At 41.4% G+C, this 18,298-nt stretch overlaps 1 protein-coding gene across 1 annotated transcript in view; it reads right to left on the bottom strand.

Annotated features, from left to right (window-relative positions):
* The window catches only part of LOC138528587 (uncharacterized), a 1,521,057-nt gene that overhangs the window by 1,225,657 nt on the left and 277,102 nt on the right, over positions 1 to 18,298 (bottom strand). The gene's annotated exons all lie outside the window — the stretch shown is intronic.

Genomic DNA, 18,298 nt, shown 5'->3' with positions numbered 1-18,298 from the left:
ATTGATGGTAGCAGGCGCAAAATGATGCGAGTACCTGGAAATCTAATAGTAGTGCCTGGCAAATGCCTAATACTTATACACAAGCCAAAACTGTTGGCTTTGTCAATGCTTGTTTTTAACAAGACTTCACTGAAGGACGTGCATAGTGCTTATAAATCGAGTGTCTGAAGGCAGACCTGGTTAAAACATTTTTATTACACCAACAGTTCATTTATAGCTCCAATAAAGTAATTTGCTCTCAGAAGACTGCTTTGAAAAAACACTGGCAGGCACTTTGAGTGCAAGCTTTGATGGTAAGGCTTGATTAAAGCAAGCTCTACGAGTTCCCATGAGGAGGTGTTTTGGGCGGGGAGGGTGGGAATGGGCATAGGAATTAGCATGGCCATGAGCAGTCAATGGGTGGGCAAATAATCAAACAACACCTACAAGCTGTATGGCCCGCCTCATATGCCATTTCTCCCTATCTGTTCTCTAATGCACTAATGTTGGTCTATAGGTGGCGCTAAAGCACCTCCTAGTAGTACTAACTAAAAATGCTTCCCTCAAAGCAGCTCCCTTGATGCACTGTTAGCGGGCACTTTCAGGAAAAAAGACAATATTTTTTGTTTTCTCTCTAAACCGTGTGACGAATCTTCGGATCTCGTCTCTTCTCCCCTACGTGAAGCTCCTTCCCATGTGGCCAGTGAGGTGAGGCTGCTCCCCGATAGTCCTTCTGGGGGTGGTACTCAGCAGCAGGATCACATGGGTGGGGATCCCCCTATGGGACTAGGAACGGCCTGCAGAAAACGCGGTATTCCCCAATCCTTTCACCTCCTCCCTCCCATCCTTTCTACCTTTTGTGGTACTCACCTTCCTCCCATGCCTCTATGTATTATTGTCAGAGTACTTCTCCTATTTATGTCCAAAATGCTAACACGAGGAAGAAGATGAAACAACCCTATGAAGATTACCATTTAAGTACTGGCCCGAAGAAGATGAATGAAGAGATGAAGATCTTCCAAAGAAATACTGGGACGAAGAAGGAGGACATTGAAGACATGAAGAGCACTCCATAGAACACTGTTAAGCAGTCTAGAGTTTTCCCAAATCATAATGGTCAGGGCCAGTAACAAGGGACGAGAGACTGAGGAAATGTGAGAGGAGCCCTGCACAGGAAACCATGAGGAAGGAGTAAAGTCAGGCCAGAGAAGCCAGAAAAGGGAAGAGGAGAGACTGGCCCAGCAGAAGGAGAGATGGCCACCCAGCTGTGCAGAAATTCTGGGTCTCACAGTCCGCTGCACTCGCACAGACCCAAGGAAGGTCATATCCTCCCCGGAGGAGACGTGAGGCTGCGGGACACCAGGCTAATAGAAGGGCAGAGAAAGCTGACTGGGATGTGGGAGCACATGAGAGTGTGTCCCAGACCGGCCCGCAATCGGCAGACTGGCAAAGCAGAAGAAAAGGGAGATGGCGGAAACGATCCACCTGACCGCTCATGCACCAAGAGAGGCTCTGGATGCCCATTATTCCACGCTGCAGAGGTCCTGCAGCGTACACGAATTATAAGGAGGAGCTGGGCAAGGGGACCAAGGTGAAGCCACCAGCAAGCTTTGTCCAGTTATCGGTTGCCCAACATACACAAGACAGGTACGAGGGACATTGGGAAAACCCCAGTAGGGTACCACAACTGGGTCTGGGACCCATACCAAGGCGGGAGACCCCAGGAAGAAACCCTGAGAAGTGAACAAGACTGGGTCTGGAACCCATGCCAATACGGGGAGACTCCAAGAGGACAAAGAGAGGATCTGGAAGCACCAGTAAGAAAACAGAACAGGGTCTGGGACCCATATGACTCCGGGGGTATAGGTCTACTTGGTGGAAAATATTTGACCTTTTCCAATTTGACCTATTTTTGTGGGCCTTTTTTGGTCGAAAATGCAGGGGGAGACCTCCCCAACCCCCTCCCTACTTACCCCCACCTTACCCTATTCCCTTACCCCTCCCCATATATTCATTTTATTTAATTTGACCGAAAAAGCGATTTAAAAAAACTCAGTCAAATCGAAATGGTGAAATGTTTTTCGATCAAGTATGCTAATACCAAATCAGGGGAGACCCTGAAACCAAGAGAAACCCTGGTAAGAAAACAGAACAGGGTCTGGGACCCATATGAATCAGGGGAGACCCCGAAAAACAAAGAGAAACCCAGGGAATCCCATGAAAAACCCAAAGAGAAGTTAAACCAGGGGAAGGGAATCATTTTTATTTTGTGAACAGTGCTAATAGCCAAGAGGATGAAGGCATCCTCTTGACCTGTGAGACTAAGGTATATGAATACAAAACCTGGCAGGAGAGTGTACCAAGTCTGGACATGAACCTGAAAGAACCTGTAAAGAAATATATGTATGGCAATCTGGGAAACAGTGCTTAGCAGGAAAGTAAACCAAGTCTGTACAGTGTACCAAGAGAGTCTCAAGAGAAAGTTGTATGTGTGTCAACAAAGCACAGTTATTGGCAGAAGAGTAAACCAATTCAGTCATAAAGACTGAGTCAGTGTTAAGCAACAGAAAATGTAGTGAGAGTGTTCCCTATTGCATGGCGTAATTGGGCTGCTCCAGGATGCGCACCCAACTGGGGAACCTCAACCTGGTGAAGGGAGCCAATTCCCTGTTGATAAGGAAAGCTGAAATACTTTTCTGTTTGGTTTTGAGACATTTTCACAGTCCAGGGGAAGGGAGCCATTCTCCTGGACCATCTTTCCTTTGATTAACAAACTGAGGCTGCTACGGGAGTAGTAGCCCCCTTACTGTTTGAACATTCAGACATTTAAGTTCAGGGAAGGAAGCGAATCCTGATGGTCAACATCCAGGGCACTAAAGGTGTGCCATCCAGTCCAGGAGGAAGGAGTCATTCTTCTGGACCAAAGTCACTGTCTATCTATACAAAGGTGAGAAAAAGATTATCCCCCTCTATGCCAGTTAGGATCTGGATTGGTAATGTTTTTACACTGTTAACATATTAGCATATGCATATAAATAAACCAATGCATTAAATCATTATCATGCCACATATCTTAGAACCACTCTTATGTTTGATAGTTAGATGAAAATATACATAGTATTAATACAAACATTGTTAAAACAACATAATTAATCGAGGGGTTGATTTTAATAAATCAGTAACTACAGCGAAGTTGTAGGTATTATCACAAGACTCTCATTGTTTTCTAGTCTTTCGAGATTGTTGATATGTTTCGGCCTTTAGATTATATTAGACACTATCTCTAGCGCCTGTTCCAACATCACTATCGCGGCAGTGTTAACAGTTAACAGTGGAAAAACATTACCAATCCAGATCCTAACTGGCATAGAGAGGGGTAATCTTTTTCTCACCTTTGTATAGATAGTCTATTACTTGTTCTCCCGCTCTGAGAAATGAATCCCCCTGAAAGAAATAATTTTGGAGATTACCAAAGACACTGAGCCAACTTAATATTTCTGTTGTAAGTGTGAGGGACAGGAGTAGGGACTTTGACACGATGGTGAACTTTTGTTTGGACTTATCTTGATATCACTTTTTAGTTTTTTTGTTGAGGCAGGGAAACCCCTCATAGAGTTAGGGAAACATAAGGCCTCATTTCGAGTAGGGCGGTAAGGGTTAACGGTCACCGGTAACGAGACCGGTGCCGTTAAACCCTTACTGCCCTACTACGAGTTCCCTTTGCGGGTCCTTCCTTAACGCCTGCTTTTAGAAGGCTTTAAGGACGGGACCCGCAAAGGGACTCCGGGGTCAATAACGGTACTGTAATTTACGGTACCGTTATTGCCACCTTCCCTCTTCCCATTGAGCCCAATGGGGACTCAAATGGGAATGAGGAATGGCCCTGGTGAATGGGGAATTACTGGTCCCTCCGACCTCGGAATGGACCGGTAATTACTCCAGGCACCAGGCCGGAGTTTGGACGAGTTCGGAGGCAGCCATGCCGCAAATAGCGGCGTGGTTACCTCTGAACTCAGAATGAGGCTCATAGGCTTATTACTTTTTGTTTAAACACCTTTGAAATGCCACCTTTGTGTCCTGTGCCTACCTCTGCACCCTTACAACCGGCATGTGTTACTTTTAACTTCCAGGGTCTTGCGCCTGTGGATTTTATCTTTGTGTGAATTGAGGAACTTTCTTCATAGAAGGTGTGGTAGGTGCAAATTGTGCAAAGAAACATAATATTTTTTCTGAATCACCATGCACGTTTCATGTGCATATGTATGACAGCACAATATGTGCCTGCACCACTTTGCGTGTGTGAAAATGGAGTTCTTTAGGAATTCATATCTGTTGATGTAGCATTCTCTTCCCAATGCAATGCACCATTATAGGCTGGGTGATAACTCCCCCAATCAATAATATCCCCAAAACAACTAATATGGACCTGCCTTTTTCTCTGGAACCAGAGTTTGCAACCTGTGGCTTTCACGATATTTTGGACTAAGACAACCATAATCCCTTACCATTAACTGTGCTGGTTAAGGCTGATGGGAGTTGTAGTCCAAAACCTCTGGAGAGCCAAGGTTTGTAGACCTAAGCTCTGGAAGATGGGTCCATATGCTCAGTTCTGTTTAACTTCCTATCTATCAATCAAAATCTGAATTTGAACTTTCAACAGTTATTTGCAGTATTCTAACAAATAAATCTACATTCACCCATTTATTTGTTCATATATTTAATTACATAACCTCTGGTTCTGTACTCAATCTCCCCATGCAGAAGGGAAAGAGGAAACTAAGGCATAGTTTAAAACCACACCTCCCAGACAAACACGCTTACAAAAGACACAACTGCAAATATATAGCAAGGGCAGAACGGCACAAAGAAAACCAATCCCCAAACCAATCCTGGACTTTGGAGTTTTACTTTTTCCTTTCCCACTAACTTGAACTTTAACCAGGTCTAGATGTCTTAACTTGTCTGATATGTTTGTAGAGAAGGATCCAAGTACCCCTACCTCAATCACCTCGGCCATAGTGCATATATGTTGGGAGCCAGAGTGTGGGACACATGCAGTACCAGTGAAAATACTGATACCTAGGAGAATCTGGGAAGCAAGGTTGTCATTGAGAAAGCCATACCTGCATACGAGACAATACGATGGACATTTGAATGAAATTCTGTACGAAACGGAACAAATGAATTGCTAAGATTAATGGTGACGTCATACAAAGCAAGACTGACGTGCATAGAAGAGATGCAGAGACGAGAGGATATAGGCAATTCTATAAGGCATCAAGAAATTATTGAAGATAAGTGACATTTTTGGGATGAAGATGAAGAAGCTTATGCTACAGGATAGATGAAGATATCAAGCTGTTTTACACGTATACGTATTACGTATGCAAAGAAACGCAAGCAGACAAAGTATTCCTGAGGCTAGCTTTATAGTGAATAGATTGTGGTATGCGCCAATATGTATTATATAAATATACTGGAGTCAGAAAAGAATGGATTTTTCCCCTACGAACAATAGCAGCGCTGAACAAAAGAAGTAAGGGCGCTTTTTCAGTATGTCGCAGTTAGAAAACAAGTGAATTACAGGCGAATCTCACACAAGGCAAGGCTGAATGAGCAAAGAAGCCAAGGCCGTATCAGGCTGGGGTGAGCTGACATTGGATACAAATAGTGTGAAAGAATGAAGCTCATGTTCAGGATGCATGGATAAAAACAAGAAGACGTCACAGGTCTATTAGGAAATAGTATTTTAATACACTAGAAACTCGATTTTTTGGTCTTCATTCACTTGGGGAGAAGAAGTTGGACGAGTATGATGGTCACACCTACGCATGAGGGCAGAGCGTGCCTTCACTCCCCTGAATTCTCCAGAGCAAGGAACATTTCCAAGGACAAGTTTAAAGTCCTAATTGACAGCAGACCACTGAGGATGATGATGGATTGATATGTTAATTGGTGGGAAGCTATGGTTAGAACAAGCTCACCAGCACCTGGACGCCCAGCCTGTGTGCTGCTATACGTAGGTGGGAAGGTACTGACGGAGGTTAGAAGCCAACCAATAATAGAGGACTGCACGATTAAGGGTCCTATAGTTGTGTAGCCAATAAAACGTTGTATATTTAGTGATGTTCACAGTGACCTGTTTAAGGGCAGGGCTTAGTTGTCCCACCTGATGTTAAGAAGAGAATCACATTATTACACTGCCCTAGACGAGTATGGATTGTATACTTAGATGATCCTGTTAAACCCTATATAGTAGTGGTATGTGGGTTAACGTCACCTATGATGATTTTCTGTTATATGAACAAGCTTTTTATGAAATGCATTGTGTGAGAATATTGAGCGGGTGTCCGATGATGTCCATTGTACTCCCTGTTTTAGATAATTGATATTAAAACAGTTATCCTTTTGCCAACTACCTGAGTTGTTTCTATTACTGATGTTTGAATAATTTCTGTATCCACTATCCATCTCAGGGGTATTGCTACCTGTCAGGGATGGCTGGCTGGCTGAGTAGTAAATAGGAAGAGTCTGTACATAGAATTAACATTGTGGTTGCCCAAGTCAAGATGGAGAGAAAGAAACTTAATCTGATTGGTTTGAGGAACAATGCTATGTTTGGTTTGTCTGATTGGTGGAAAGGATAATGGTAGGATTCTTGGGAGGTGAGCAAGATTCTAAACTGCCTTTCATCCAAAGTAATTCAGTGGCTGGTTGTATTTTAGTTAAGCTCCTTAAGTAAGGCCTTTCAGAGTTCAGAAGATTTACTAAAGAAGTAAGAAAATCGTTTGCTGAGCCAGAGAGATCAAGAAGACATCTGGTGGGATTGTTCCTTTTAAAAGCTTAAAGATTTTCACAGTGAACTTCCATTGTTTATCAGAAACTTAAAGAGTTTAGAATTTTAAAGCTTACTGAGAGAAAGAACGTTTACAGTTTATTTACAATAAGGAGAAAACAATTGAAAAGACTGCGCGCAAGTTTTAAAGTTGTAAACTGTGCAAAAAGTGTTTCAAGACTGTTTAACGTGCGCGCAGGTTTTCATGACTTCAGCAACGTCGTTGGGAGCGTGTGCGTATGAGAGCGCGTATTGGATTGCGATAGAGCGCGAGTCCATATCAACTGAGCGCGGGTGGTTTTTGGTGATTGTATATTTTTCACGTAAGCGACGTTACGTAAGAGAGCGCGTGTTGGATTGCGATATAGCGCGAGTCCATATTAACTGAGCGCGAGTAGTTTTTAGCGGGTGTATATTTTTCACGTGCGCGACGTTACGTAAGAGAGCGCATGTAGGATTGCAATAGAGCGCAAGTCCATACTAACTGAGCGCGAGTAGTTTTAGTGCGTGTTTCGGTTGGCGATTGCGTGCGTTGTTTTTTCAGAGCATGCGCGTGTTTCCTGTACGCGTGGAATTGTTTAAGTGCGCGTGTTTCACGTGCGCGTGAATTTGTTAAAGTGCACGTGTTTCATGTACATGTGAATTGTTAAAAATGCGTGTTTCACGTGCGCGTGTATTTGTTAAAGTGCACGTGTAATTTTTAGCGCAAGGACAATTTTTTCACGTTTTGTGATTTTGCGTGTTAATCGCATGAATGCAGTGAGAATTCAATACTTCAAGAAAAACTGTATTTCTCAAGAGTATTTGGAAATGTAAATTTTATGGAGTTAAGTGAACTTAAAGTCAAAGAAGAATATCTAAGGTTGTAAGGTGTTTGCAAGAGTCATCTTCTTCAGAATATTAAAGAGACTTGAATGGCTAGTGACAATATACACCGAAACATTACAAAGGTTTTCAAGATATTCTCTACAGACAATTAACCTCTAAGTTCTAAACAGAGGTAAAAGAGGTAAAGAAGTTAAAGTTGTTTTAAAAAGAATAATTTAGAGAAAAGGTTCACACTGATGTATAAGTAACCAAGTGTGTTTGTTACTACAGATACCAGAGCCTACCAGAAGGTTGCAGGGCTGCAGTGTCTCCGTTGTTATTTTATACAAATTCCCCTTTCCCTTTCCTGGGGTTTTCAGCTCAGCCTTCACTTTAGGGTTGAGAGGTGAACTCTTGGTGAGGGTCTGTGGGGCCAGCATCAGCTCCTGTGGAATTCAGTCAAGTTCCTTAAGGGACATGTTTACGGACTTAAAGGAGGAGATGAGGGCAGTACGAAGAGAGAACCAGGAATTACAAGTCAAGTTTGAAGAATTAAATTCTAAAGTTACCCGTAGGGGCGAGGACATTTCTTTGGAGTCAAGAGTTTCTGAGAGTCAAAGTAGAGAATTACCAGTGTTAGTTAGAGAGGATTTGGGTGAAGGAACGAGTTCTCAGGAGGGAAGTAGGGGGAACTTGAATAGACCTTTAGGTCCAGTCCCTTTAGCACCTTCAGAACGTCCTCGGGGAGATGCCAAGAAATGTCAAATTTTCTTCACCAGTGTGAACTTCATTTCCTTTGTAGACCTGAAGCCTTTAATACAGATGCTACTAAAATAGCTTTTATTCTGTCTTACCTTACTCGTGAGGCGGCAACTTGGTCAGTGTTATTAGTTGGTCAAGAGAATCCCATTCTAAAGAATCTGTTAGCCTTTAAGTCCGAATTTAAAAAAATGTTTGACAGACGACAGTTATCTCAAGAAGTGGATGGAGAACTATTAGAGTTAAAACAGGGAAATAAAGATTTAGTGTCTTACATCACACAGTTTAGATCCTTAGTATTAGAGAGCAATTGGCCAGAGGAGAAACAATCATCTTTGTTTTATAGAGGCTTGAGAGAAGAGTTAAAAGATGCCTTATCCACCATTGTGAATAGACCCACTTCATGTAAAGATTTAATTGATCTTGTCATACAAATTGATTATAGATTAGGAGAACGCAAAGCTGAGCGTAAAAGAGGAAGTGTAGAGCAACCCAGAGTTTTCCCTAGAGTCGAGAAAGGAAGATTAGAAGTTGTAAATAAAGAATTGAGAACTCGGAATGTAGAGAGAGTAAATAAAGTGAGAGGTTCTTTAACTAAGGATGAGAAGGATAGGCGTAGGCAGAATAATTTGTGTTTATATTGTGGCAGATCAGGACATTTTGTTGGAAACTGCCCTTGGTGTCCGAAAAACTCTTCATCTATTCACAGTTCCAGAAATCAACAAGTGGCTAATACTATTCAAGCTGCCGTACCACATGTTACATTGAATGTATCCTTGTATATAAAAGAGGAATTAAAGGGATGTGGTCCAGTAGTAATAGACTCTGGAGCCACAGGTAACTTCATGGATTGGAATGTGGTAAAATATATGAATGTGCCTTACATTGTAAAAAATATACCAGAGCAAGTGAGAGCGGTGGATGGTTCTCAACTTACATCAGGTTTAATTACACATGAAACAATTCCATTGGGGATGGAAATTGGAGGGCACTGGGAGGAAATTGTGTTTGAATTAATAGATACTCCACAGTTGAAGATTATATTAGGGATGCCTTGGTTAACGTATCATAACCCTCAGATTGATTGGGGAAGGAGAGTTGTTAAATTGGATTCACCTTTTTGTGTTGCAAATTGTTTTAAGGAAAAGGTTCAGGAAGATGAGTCTGATGGTTGTTCAGAAGTTGTGGAAGGTTTGGTAAAATTGAGTGCCATAGTACATTCTATTGGGGCTGTAATAGTAGAATTACCAAAGTGTTATCAAGATTTTAATGATGTGTTTAGTGAAAAGGAAGCTAATGAATTACCTCCTAATCGAGAATACGATTGTAAAATTGATTTAGAACCAGGAGCTCACATTCCTTGCAGTCGCATCTATGCCCTGACTGAGAAAGAGAATCAGCATTTGAAATATTACATCCAAGAAAATTTGGCTAAGGGTTTCGTCAGACACTCTCAGTCGCCAGCAGCTTCTCCACTATTTTTGTTCCAAAAAAAGAAGGTACGCTACGGACGTGTATTGATTATAAGGCATTGAATAAAATTACAGTTAAAAACAGATATCCTCTATCTTTAATTTCAGTGATGTTGGACCAGATTCAAGGAGCTTCAGTGTTTACCAAACTAGATCTTCGTGGTGCATACCATTTGGTGCGGGTACGTCAAGGTGATGAATGGAAAACAGCATTTAGAACAAAATGTGGTCTTTTCGAATATCAAGTAATGCCATTCGGATTGTGCAATTCCCGGGCGGCTTTTCAATTTTTTATAAATGAAGTGTTGAGAGATTACATTGACATTTTTGTAGAAGTTTAGATCGATGACATTCTCATTTATTCCAAGGAACTACTGCAACATGAAGAACATGTTAAGAAGGCTTTACAGCGATTAAGGGAGAATAAATTATTTGCTAAATTAGAAAAAAGCCAATTCCATACCAAAGAAGTGGAATTTTTGGGTTTTATTATTTCTCCCAAAGGTTTGGAAATGGACATGAAGAAAATTAAAGCGGTAGAACAGTGGCCAATTCCAACTTGTGTTAAAGATATTCAAAGCTTCCTGGGTTTTGCGAATTTTTACAGGAGATTCATAAAGGACTTCTGTCAAACTGTTTCTCCCATCACCAAATTATTGAAAAAAGGAATGAAATTTGAGTGGAAGGATGAAGCGGATCAGGCTTTTAAAAAATTGAAGAACTGTTATACATCAGGACCAATTTTATTACATCCAGATCCTTCCCAACCATTTTTTGTTGAAGCAGATGCTTCCAATACAGCAATTGGAGTAGTACTTTCTCAAAGGCATCCTGAAACTGGACAACTGCATCCTGTGCCCTATCTTTCCAAGAAGCTGCTTCCAGCTGAGATGAACTACATGATTACTGATAGAGAACTCCTGGCTATCAAGAAAGCATTTCAAGAATGGAGGCATTATCTGTTAGGAGCAAGATTCACAGTAACAGTCTTAACCGACCATAGGAATCTTCTATTTTTGAAATCTGCTCGAACATTATCACCAAGACAACTCAGATGGTCGCTTTTCTTTTCGGAATATGATTTTGTAATAACCTTCAAGCCAGGACGGTTAAACGGTAAAGCGGACGCTTTATCTCGACAAAGTTCGTCAGATGAGGTAGAACATCAGTTATTACCTGAGCCAGTGATTGCAGAAGATACATTTATTTTAAGTCCTACAAACGAAGAGAACCTGCTTCTTGAGAAAATTAGAAGGGAGTTACCGGAGAAGGCGATTCAATCTTGGCTTGCGGAGGATTCTGGAAGACATTTAATTGATGGATTTCCATGTTTCCATTCTAAAATGTATCTTCCAAGTAAAGAACTGCAAAAGGAAATTATGCAAGAATGTCATGAATCAGAGTTGGTGGGTCATCCTGGAATTCGTAAGACAATTGAATTGGTGGAAAGGAATTTCTGGTGGAAAGACATGAAAAAAGATATAGAAGATTTTGTGAAAACTTGTGAAGTCTGTGCTCGAGTGAAGTCAGGAGGAAGAAAACCATCTGGATTACTTAATCCATTACCCGTACCTCCTAGTCCATGGTTTACCATCTCTATGGATTATATTGTAGATCTTCCTAAAGATCAAGGTTGCACTACAGTATTAGTAGTAGTGGATTTACTGACCAAGGCAGGGCATTTCATTCCCATGAAAGGAGAGGCCTCTGCAAGGAATCTGGCAAAGAGTTTTTTGCAAGAAGTGGTGCGACTCCATGGGTTACCAACACAAATTGTATCAGATCGAGGGTCGCAATTCATTTCTAAGTTTTGGCGAGCTTTCTGTAAAGAGTTGGGGATTGAGATAAAGCTTTCTTCAGGTTATCATCCGCAAACCAATGGTCAGACAGAACGAGTAAATCAGGAGTTAGAAAAATATATCAGAGCTTTTTGGCAGGAGAAAGGGAGCTGGGTGGATCTTCTTTGGTTAGCAGAATTTAGCTACAATAATTCTGTCAAGGATTCTACTAGTTATTCACCTTTTTACAGTAATTATGGTTTTCATCTGCGATTTTTGAAAGAAGTGTTACCATCTGAGTATTCCAATCCAGAGGTTGAGCATCGATTGACTAGTATTAGGGATGGTTTAGTGAAAGCAAAGGAAACTTTGGAGAAAAGTAAATTTAAGTTCAAGACCTTTGCTGATAGAAAACGTCAAAATGCACCACATTATCAAGTGGGTCAAAAGGTTTGGTTGTCCACAAAAAATCTACGTCTAAAGGGAAGAACTAAATTTAGTCCGAAATGTATTGGTCCATTTGAAATAGAAAAAAATAATAAATCCAGTGGCAATCAGGCTGAAATTACCTCCCAGTATCAAAAGTCATCCTACATTTCACGTCAGTTTAGTGAAACCTTGTGTGTTAGGAACTAGATTGGGAAAACCACCACCAGCAGTTTATACAGAGGAAAATGAAGAAGAGTTTGAAGTTAGGAAAATTTTAGATTCTAGGTTTGTTAGAGGACCTTGCAGTATCTTATTGATTGGAAGGGATACGGGCCTGAAGAAAGATCTTGGGAAAATCAGATTGATGTACATGCCCCTCAATTAATAAGACAGTTTCACAGAAAGTTCCCTGCTAAGCCAGGCCCTGGGACAGGGCTTTGAAGAGGGGGTACTGTCAGGGATAACTGGCTGGCTGAGTAGTAAATAGGAAGAGTATGTACATAGAATTGACATTGTGGTGGCCCAAGTCAGGATGGAGAGAAAGAAACTTAATCTGATTGGTTTGAGGAACAATGCTATGTTTGGTTTGTCTGATTGGTGGAAAGGATAATGGTAGGATTCTTGGGAGGTGAGCAAGATTCTAAACTGCCTTTCATCCAAAGTAATTCGGTGGCTGGTTGTATTATAGTTAAGCTCCTTAAGTAAGGCCTTTCAGAGTTGAGAAGATTTACTAAAGAAGTAAGAAAATCGTTTGCTGAGCCAGAGAGATCAAGAAGACATCAGGTGGGATTGTTCCTTTTAAAAGTTTAAAGATTTTCACAGTGAAATTCCATTGTTTATCAGAAACTTAAAGAGTTTAGAAGTTTAAAGCTTACCGAGAGAAAGAATGTTTACAGTTTATTTACAATAAGGAGATAAGAATTGAAAAGACGGTGCGTGCAAGTTTTAAATTTGTAAACTGTGCGAAAGGTGTTTCAAGACTGTTTAACGTGCGCGCAAGTTTTCATGACTTCAGCAACGTCGTTGGGAGCGTGTGCGTATGAGAGCACATGTTGGATTGCGATAGAGCGCGAGTCCATATCAACTGAGCGCGGGTGGTTTTTGCCGCGTGTATATTTTTCACGTAAGCGACGTTACGTAAGAGAGCGCGTGTTGGATTGCGATAGAGCGCGAGTCCATATTAACTGAGCACGAGTAGTTTTAAGCGCGTGTATATTTTTCACGTGCGCGACGTTACGTTAGAGAGCGCGTGTAGGATTGCGATAGATTGCGAGTCCATATTAACTGAGCGCAAGTAGTTTTAGCATGTGTTTCGGTTGGCGATTGCGCGCGTAGTTTTTTCAGAGCGTACGCATGTTTTCTGTACGCGTGGAATTGTTTAAGTGCGCGTGTTTCACGTGCGCATGAATTTGTTAAAGTGCGCGTGTTTCACGTACATGTGAATTGTTAAAAATGTGTGTTTCACGTGCGCGTGTATTTGTTAAAGTGCACGTGTAATTTTTAGGGAAAGGACAATTTTTTCACGTTTTGTGATTTCGCGTGTTAATCACATGAATGCAGTGAGAATTCAATACTTCAAGAAAAACTGTATTTCTCAAGAGTATTTGGAAATGTAATTTTTATGGAGTTAAGTGAACTTAAAGGTTGTAAGGTGTTTGCAAGAGTCATCTTCTTCAGAATATTAAAGAGACTGGAATGGCTAGTGACAATATACACCGAAACATTACAAAAGTTTTCAAGATATTCTTTACAGACAATTAACCTCTAAGTTCTAAACAGAGGTAAAAGAGGTAAAGAAGTTAAAGTTGTTTTAAAACGAATAATTTAGAGAAAAAGGTTTACACTGATGTATAAGTAACCAAGTGTGTTTGTTACTACAGATACCAGAGCCTACCAGAAGGTTGCAGGGCTGCAGTGTCTCCGTTGTTATTTTATCCAAATTCCCCTTTCCCTTTCCTGGGGTTTTCAGCTCAGCTTTCACTTTAGGGTTGAGAGGTGAACTCTTGGTGAGGGTCTGTGGGGCCAGCATCATCTCCTGTGGAATTCAGTCAAGCCGGATCCTGACACTACCTCATCTTAAAGGGTTGGGAACTCCAGTTCACGTGGTAGCTGAGAGGATGGTTAGATACCCATCGAGATAAGTAAGCTTTGGGGTCCTGGAAATATTGCACAACCTCTGTCATTCAGCTGAAAGGACGTGAAGCTCCCTGTAGATAGCGGTCTAGTGTAAAGCAAGTCTTGTACAAGTTAGGTTAGACGGGTGCCTTGTTTTCAGGCAGAATCCCCTCCTGGTATCTACAAGAAGCTGAACGAACGGAAGGTTGGAGAGGCTACTGAGGAGGCGTACGATCCCTAGAGTCGGAAGTTGAAAAACACGAATGGTGAGTAAAACTGAGTGAGGTGGCAAAAGTGTGAATGGGCAGTGGGCGAAGAAAACGATAAGGGGAAAATAAGTAACAGAGAGGTGAGGATAACGTAACTTGAGAACGATGAGTGTTAAATATTGAGTAAAATTGACTTGAGAAGAGGCCAAGTAATTAAGAAGTATTGTGAGGAGAGTCCATGATAAAAGAGCCTAGATACCTGCGTTTTAAAGAACGTAACAGAAGGAACAGCACCTAAAATCCTGTAGTGGAAGATGTAGGAAACGGACCCGGTTAAAGACGGGTTTGAAGAGGGCTGTTCAAACTCCGTAGGAGTATTTTTAGGGGCAAGAGAAGTCTTGAGGAGAAATGCTAAGAAACAGCCAAGTGTGTTTGTCTGTCTGTTTGTTTTATGTGATTGTGTAATGATGACGAAATAATAGACGAGATTGATAAATGTGAAAAGGAAAAACGCGAGAGTTAAAGAACTAAGCCAGTATTTAATGAACTTGTATTGATGGTGTTTTTTAGCAGATTAAAGTAAAAAACGTAATAATAGAGGGTTTGGAGCCTGCAACGATTGGTGCACGCTCATATTGTTTTGTTTTCATTGAAAGTATTATTGAACTTTGCAAAGAGTAAACAGTGAGTATTGACAGTCAAAAAGTGACGCGTCAAAATCGAGGATATTACTCCACTTATACATTTCTGTAAGCATGCACCCAAGCTTAGACAGCACAGTACAGAACGGGTTAAAGGAATTGCAGAAAAAATGATTATGCCATGGCCACAAGAGGAATTGTTATCGAAAGCAGTTCTGCAGCATATGACGACATATTTGCATACAGACTGAAATGCTATCTATCTTGGACAAAGGCAAATCAGGACTATTAATATTATTGGACCTCTCGGCAGCATTTGATCTGCTAGATCATACCAAACTCCGAGAGGCCCTTAAAAACTCATCGGGGGCAATTGAATGGATTGCCTCATTCCTGCAAAACAGGCAATCCAGGATTGTCTGGGGAGACAAAGCATCAAACACCAAACCGGTCGATTGTGGTGTCCCTCAAGGGGCCAGCTTTTCCCCTTTTCTTTTTAACCTCTACATGTGCTGCCTTTGCACCATGCTATCCCAGATGGGTATATTTTTTACCAATTTTGCTGATGATACCCAACTGGTGTTTGAACTCAGTGGGGACTACAAAATAGACATCAGTGGGGACTACAAAATAGACAACGACAAACTCTCATCCCTATACAACACCATTGAGTGTTGGATGAAAGAAAACTGGATGTGCTTGAACGGCTCCAAGACCGAGCTTATGATATTCGGCTCCACACAGGCCAGAAAGAAATTGAGCCCATCCTACTCTTCATTCTTTATTAAAAACACCCAGATTCTAACATCAGAAAAAGTGAAGACCCTAGGAGTGTATCTCCAAGCCTCACTAGGCACTGAAGCACACACAGCCTATCTAAAGAAAAACTGTCAGTACCACCAAATTCTCCTCAATAAAATCAGACCATTGTTAGATCAAAAAAATAGCACGATCATCGCTAGAGCCACTATACTGTCTAGATTGGACTATGGTAACTCCCTACTCTTAGGAGCCAACAGTAAATGTTTGAAAAGATGCCAAACAATCCAAAACAATGGCATCAGAATGATCACAGGAAGAACTTGGAGAGAACACATCACCGGAGAAAGGAAGGCTCTCCATTGGTTGGCTATGAAAGAGAGAATCTCCTTCAAGTCTCTCACCATGGTTCATCGCTGTTTATATGGCAAAGCCCCGGTTTACCTCAAGAAACAATTCAAGTGGTACGAGCTACCTAGGCGGCTTAGATCCTCCAACACAGGTAAACTGCATACCACCAAAATGAAAAAGCAGCACGGCCTTGGCAAGGCCTCCCGACCTTAAGTATCGAAAAATGGAATGAACTTCCCACCTCATTGAAGCTCGAACCCAATTACCTCCTATTCAGAAAAAAATTGAAACCATTACTTTTCAAATGAATCCCGGAAGTATATCTAACCGACTATGATTAACACTGGCCACCACACGTCTTGTCCCGTCCTTATTTTCTGTTGTCCTGTCTCTTTGTAAGCGCTCTGATGCCTGTGGGCTTTTAGCGCTATATAAATCAATAAATAAAAAATAAATAAAAATAAACATATATGAGAAAAGAAAAAGCTAGATAAGCGACTAGCGAGCTAGTGCTCTAAAAAAATCAGGAGAGAGAAGACACGCCTCCTGTAGTTTGGATACTTAATATATGCACAGAGGGGGGTGAGGAGCCTTCTACTGCACCTGTCGCGCCTGAAGCAGATGGCGATAGTAAGAAGGATGACAGGCTATACCCATTAAGGGAGCTCAAGGCAGCAACAGGGTATAGTAACCCAGTGTATTGAATCGCCTGTGCAAAACAAGCGATGAAGACCCAGAGAAAATTGAGAGAGATGTAATCTCTAAGGTCCCAAGGAGAGACACGATATGGAGAAAAACAAACAACCAAGCATGTCCAGAGACATAGGATGGGACATAAAAGGATGGAAAGAAGAAAAAGATAAGACTGATGAGTTAGCGTTTATACAGAACGAATGGACGGGTGGTCAGATCTTGCTGAAACTTGATGGTAAAATGCATCGAGGACGTGAGGCAAAGGGTAAATTGTGAAAAACAGAAATTAAGAGATCGCCAAAAGCAAAATACGCAACGATGAGGATATACAAAGGGCAAATGAGAGAGGAGATATGAAAAGAAAAGAGAAGACAGAGAGCATGCGATCTTGATCGCATGGAAAAGGAGGTAATGGATCCTAATCCAGTAGCGACATGGGAAGATTTAGAAGAATTCTTCCCAACACATGAAATAATAGCAGGTCCGCCCAGAGCAAATCTGGAAGATGAGTTTGACTCTAAAAGCATTGGGGACACAATTGATAAAGTCTATCATGATATGAAGACTAAGAAAGTACAGCAGGGGAAGGGTAAAAATGATTGACTCAAGAGTACACAGCTGTACGACATAAAGGGAACCTCATACAGTGTTAAAACCCCAGGTGCTGTCTTTAGATAGACTGACTCTGAATAGAGATGATGAAAAGAGAAGTCACACAAGTTGGGGACAGGATATGTCAGACAAAAATAAAGAACCGAATCATGAGGAGGAATGTATTGCATGTAGCCCTGAAGGGCGTTTTTCAATGGGTAAGAAAGTAAGACGGTCAGATTTAGACCTCCTTATATCTCGGGCGTCAGAATTAGTGACACGGCTAAATCGACCTAAAGAGTAGTCCCATGGTCAGAGGGGGGACTTGCCACAATATATGAGCAGGCTAAGATCACTGCCATGTAGAAGGCGGTGCGGAACCATTGTCCCTGACACTGATAGACAAATGAGGGGTGACGAATGCGAGTTTGGGAATTCACAGTTTCCTCTGTTAGAGAAGAGAGGGGCCAGACCACAATATGTATTTTGGCCACAAATAAATAAAGATAATTTAAGGTGCAGTTTAAATTTTGGCGTTGGGAAATAGATATAAAAGTTAGAGAAGATAACAGAAGAAATATACTATCTATAAGGAGATTAAAAGTCTCCTGATTGATATTTTTGGGGAGAGGGCTGATGTTGTTCGGTCAAAAGCAGGATATTCTGATGTTACCATGGTAAAACACTGCTCATAACGGAGCGTCATTTTATACTAAAAGATGATGGGTTGGAAAGCGCTTGGAGTGCTGTATCTGGACATATCAGACATAGGAACTATATTTGTGCTAAGGGCTGCCTAACAAGGTACAGAAGCAGCTTAAGAAATTGATGGGCATAAAAGCAACACCGTGGTCGTAGAATCAGCTGACCATTGCACATT

Source organism: Ambystoma mexicanum, chromosome 7q, assembly GCF_040938575.1.
Source record: "Ambystoma mexicanum isolate Mex_15411 chromosome 7q, UKY_AmexF1_1, whole genome shotgun sequence".
Taxonomy (NCBI): domain Eukaryota; kingdom Metazoa; phylum Chordata; class Amphibia; order Caudata; family Ambystomatidae; genus Ambystoma; species Ambystoma mexicanum.
The sequence above is the reverse complement of the archived record's forward strand: the minus strand, read 5'-3'. Positions and strand labels throughout refer to the sequence as shown.